The sequence below is a fragment of the Nematolebias whitei genome, chromosome 19 (genome assembly GCF_014905685.2).
Source record: "Nematolebias whitei isolate Nwh7 chromosome 19, NemWhi1, whole genome shotgun sequence".
NCBI lineage: Eukaryota > Metazoa > Chordata > Actinopteri > Cyprinodontiformes > Rivulidae > Nematolebias > Nematolebias whitei.
The window spans coordinates 36,344,286-36,349,439 of NC_056516.1; the positions used below are offsets into that span (position 1 = coordinate 36,344,286).

The 5,154-nt window shown below is 38.4% G+C and overlaps 1 protein-coding gene across 1 annotated transcript in view; it reads left to right on the forward strand.

Moving 5' to 3' along the window:
* The first annotated feature begins 274 nt into the window (after positions 1–274).
* The window catches only part of cacng7a (calcium channel, voltage-dependent, gamma subunit 7a), a 34,860-nt gene continuing 29,980 nt past the window's right edge, over positions 275–5,154 (forward strand). The window contains exon 1 of the mRNA XM_037692810.1: positions 275–347. The gene's annotated coding sequence lies outside the window, so the exon portion shown is untranslated. The remainder of the gene's footprint in view (positions 348–5,154) is intronic.

The window sequence follows — 5,154 nt, forward strand, 5'->3', positions numbered from 1 at the left end:
CCATGTGCGCGTGAGCCTCTTTCTCCCGCAAGCCTACATCCCTGGTACCCCACCCCTCAACTTCCCCCACCATCCCTCCACTTTGCACGCGCGCGCGCAGACACGGCGGTCCCACCTCCTCCAAACCAAACTACAGCGGAGCCAATTCAGGCGATTCTCCGCAGTGCTGAAAGAGCAGCGGAGTAAAGGAGGAGAGGAGTGACAGAGGAGGAGCAGAAAGAGGGGGAGCACGAGACTGACACAGAGCACAGCGGTTTTTAGGGAAACAATCAGCTGATTTGCCTTTTTTTGTTTGTTTTGGCATTCTGTCAGTGCGCACAGCACCTCCAGCTGTTTTACTCTGCAGGGTAAGAACCTCCTGGCTTTATTGATCATTTTACCATTAATATTCATACATATTTTAAAAATGTTGCCGACCACCCTCCACTGTGGCATCAGTTGTGACACCGCGCGCACTTTCTCGCGGGGTCTTTGCTTGTCAGGACTTGAGCTGCAGGGAGGCGTGATGCTCTGCGTGTGGGCATCAGTTGCCTCCTTGGTCCTTCTCAAATAAAGAGGCAGAGAGGTTTTCTAAGAGAGAGTGTTGGACAGATGTGCGCTGTGTTGTGCGCGGCTGCTCCAGCTGCTGTTGGTGCACGGACGAGGCGCGCGGTGGTCAGTGCGCTGTGCAGCAGCTCGCTGTTAGTTCTCAGTCCCGAAGGAGTGTGGGGGGGGGGAGACAATCCTCTCCTGTGGGAGAGAAAGGAGAGAGGAAGGTGGGGAGGAGGAGGAGTGTTTGAGGATGATGTTATGGTGTCACTATGGGGGGGGGTTGAGGAGAGACCAGCAGTGAGGTAAACATGATAAAAATAACTTGGTTTGTTCTTGGGGAACCCATGAACATATTCCAACACACTGCAGCACTTCCTGCTGCCCTGTCTTTGTCCTTACACTACAACTATTCAAGTGAACAAGTGAACCATCTTTTATTGTATCTACTTCAAAAGATGTAAAGCTAATTGAAATGTGCTCCAGTGACGTCATTAAGCAATGTGAGCACCGTGTTTCACAGTTTATGGAACCATGTTATGGAAAATGACCCTGAGCGCGTTCAGACTGAGGTGCAGGGAGCAGCTTCAGGTGCAGGACACTGGTTTGTGTTTCTGTCACCACAAGAGTTCAGTCGTAGGTCGAGATTTGCTTAAGCTCCTATTTGACTAAAAGGAACACTTAACTTTTATTTTTTATATCTTCTCGCTTTTTTATTTAAAAAAAAAAAAAATGCAAAACTAATATGATGACCTGCCTAAAGTGTTGAACCCACGTGCAGGAAGGCAACAAGGAACTCCACAAGGTAAAAGTAATATACCAGTTTATTTTAAATAAAGGAACCAAATTGCTGGCGGAGCAGCAAATTTACTTTGAAAGAGTAGATGAGACACAGAGGACATGAAAACCTTTAATGGACAATCCACAGACAACTGACAAGAAGCAAGGACGAAGAGACACTGATGAGGAAGAAAGGCAAACACCTGGGAGGGATTAGGATTAAAGACAGGGATGACAGGAGCAGAATAGAAGGAAGAGAATCACTGAAAAGACAGAAATCCACAACCAAAACATTTCCACCCAGACAATATCCGATCATTTACAAGAAAAAGTTTGAACTCGTGGATTTAAAAAAAAAAATAAAAAAAAATCCCATGATTTGAAATATACAGTCAAAATGTCTCTTATGAAAGTATAATTTTTCAGATGAAGGCTTACAGTCATTATTTTGATCCTGATCTGTGTTCACAGATCTGGTGGTTTATTCATTCCACCTTTATTCATACACGCTGGTTTCACTGAGTGTCGGGGACTCGTTTACAAGAGAGACCTGATTTTTAACAAAGAATGATGACAACAGTAGGCAATCATGGAAGAAAGTATATAAATTAAGAAGAATAAATTAAAGAAAATCGTATTAAAAAATACGTTTGGCATGTTTCTAGTCACTGTTATCATATTTTGTCTACTAATAATTATACATATGTTTGAACAAAAAACAGTTGGAGGACACTGATTTGGGTTTCTGTCCACACTACAATCACAACTTCAATCACAACTTCAATCACAACTTCAATCATAAGTTCAATCATAAGTTCAATCATAAGTTTATTCTACAACATTTTAGGGATTGATACAATCTTTGGCTCCAATCACAAACTCTGCACATCATCCGTTTGACCAAAACCAACATAAATACCCTGCTTTAGTTTAAAAGTATCGGTGTGATAAATAAGTTTACTTCATAAGTAAGAGAACACATGTTTTATGCTTTTGCCAAACCTTTTACATTAGTTACTATTGGAATGCTGTTGGCAGAGTAGCGCGTATTATTGTTAATTGTGCTGTTGAAGGTTGAATCTCTGCAGTCCAGTTTACCATTTAACAGACTTCACTGATCCATCCATCCATCAAACCACCATGTACATGCATGAGAAGCTTTTATTAGACATGACATCCTTGAACTTGCTTTTTGAGGTGAAAAACATTTCAACGTAGAACTTTGTTTTCCATCTTCTATACAGTAGTCCCTCGTTTATTGCGGGTGATCTGTAACCTGAAGCCCCGCGATAAGTCAAAAACCACCATGTAGGAATAGTAGTACAAGTAGTAAGTAGTAGTTTATTTTAGTACACACATATACATATATATATATATATATATATATAAAGGCATTTTAAACCGTCCCCACACTCTTGCAATTATCTAAACAATGTTTTTAAACTCTAAATGCTCTAAAAGAGCACAGTCATGATTTCAGCTCTTGCCTCCGCTGCTCTCTCAGCCACGCCCACTTCTCGGCTCTGCTGATCAGCTGATCTCTGTGCAGAGCAGAAAAGATCTGATCCTCCTGATCAGCTGCTGGAGGAAGCAGCCTATTTATTTTAAATTTTAAAAATCCATGCCAATCGTGCGGGTCATCCATCAAAAAGACAAGTGTGCGTCATATCCAATCTTACTTTGAAAAACCGCAATAGAGCGAGTCTGCGAAAAACAAATTGCGAAGTAGCGATGTACTACTGTAAATGGTTTTTTTTGTTTTTTTTTACAACAACGTTTTATACCCAGTTTAATGCTATTTATTTGGTAAGTTCCAAAGAAGTAAAAGTTTAAGCACAAATTCGATTGTGATTATAAAATATTATGGTTAACCGTGAAACGTTGTCAACATGAAAATCATGCACTGTTTCTTTTTGGCCAGTCTGAGATAATTGTCACTTTATACTATGCACATAACAAACATTTGAACTGAGTGAAGGTGAACAAATAAATGCAACAAAAAATATATATATTATTTATTTACTTTTGCAGATTTAGTTATTTTCCATGTTTTTGCAAATATCGTTCTGCAGTACTTGGCTCCACACAGCCTTTCTGTATAAACTGTATCTGTGACATACTGTAAGTGTGTTACAAGGTCTTTTTACAGTTTTTGGGCCAAGGTCTTTCTCTGCAAGCACACTTTCTCTAACGTCTCCTGCTCGGCGTTACCTTGGCACATTAATACATTTGAGCAGGCACTACATGTTGGTTCTTCAGTGTGTGTTTCTTAACGAGCTTTATTAGCTAATCATCTTCGTCAGTTCAGCGTTCAGCCCACAGTCCACAGGATCAATGGTTGCTTCTTTAAGCGGCCATTGCCTTAAAAACTGGAGCGTTTTAGGGATCAGGAGACTCTAACATTTCTAGGAGCTTCTTTTAGCAAGTTCAAACAATTTTAGAGAAAATCTGTTGCTTCTAACATTTTTGGACTTTATACAATCTTATACATTTTGACCACCATTTTTTTCTTCTTTATTCTTTCTTGCCTTTTCTCAATCTCTTCTTGTCTTCCTCCTTAAATCCGTATGCACAAATCTGAGGTCTCACATCATTTTTGTTTCATTGCTTCCATGATCCTTTTTTTTTTCAAACTCTAGAGATTTTTCACCTGTTTCTTCTTTTTATGCCATTTTTATCACCATAATCTTGTCCTCCATGACTCCTCTGCCCTCTCCATCTTGTTTTGTTGCCATCTTTAAATATCATCTCTTTCCCTGCCAGTTGGCACGAGCCGCTCTCAGCTGACAGTGACATATTGCCTTCTCAACAGAAAAACAGCCACATGCACGCACACACACAGACACACACACGCTACAAAACAAACCTGGGAACACCATCTGTGGAGCCCCACCTCAAACCGTGGGACGAGTGGTTTTTGTGGTGCTCAGCAGTTGCCTCGCCTCGTGCAGCACCCACACAAACTTGATGCAAAATTGTTCATATTTGCTTTTGTTTATTTGTGTAACATTTGATGAACAAAGCAAATAAACAAATTGAAGCCTCTCAGGATTTAAACCTATGAGATTATTTCATTTAAGAAGATCTGGTTCTTAAAAGTTGATCTGTATTTATGTATTTTTATTTTATGTGCAACGCATTGGAAGTTGTGTCAACAGCTGTTTTAAAGGAATTTGAAGTAAACTTCACTGAACACTAATGAACAAACTGTCATCAAAATGGTATTTTTAGATAAATATATTTAAATAAATTAAACGATATGACAAATTTTAATCTTCTTTCTAGATTTTTTATTTATTTGTATGCCATGTTTCGAAGCTGAATGTTTTCTTCTTAATAAAAGGGCTGACTGATGTTTTATTGCTGAACTAATGAGAATAATGGTTTTTAGTTAAACTTGTCCAAGAAAGGACAAAATCCCAGAACTTTTGGTCTCAAAGTTTTTATTTCTTCTAATAAAAGTTTAAAGTTTTTAGGAAGCTAAGTTTGCCAGTACTTTTCATATTTTTTTTACATCTCACAGGACATTGAACATATTTAAACCTTTGTCAGACAAACGAGTCAAAGTGAACCCGACAGACAGAACAACAAAAACTGCCATCATCATCATCTTCATCTGGAGTAGAGAAGGTTGTATCTGATAAAGTGACAGGTCATTTTCAGGACTTTGGTGCAAATTGAACTACTTGTTAAATTACTGTGGATTTTTCAGAAATTAATTCAGGCTTTTAAAGCCTCTCATTAAAAAAAAAAAAAAAAAAAAAAAAAAAAATAATTATATAAATATATATATAAAAATATAACAAAAAAAAAATATAAAATAAAAAAAAATAAGATAAATAAATA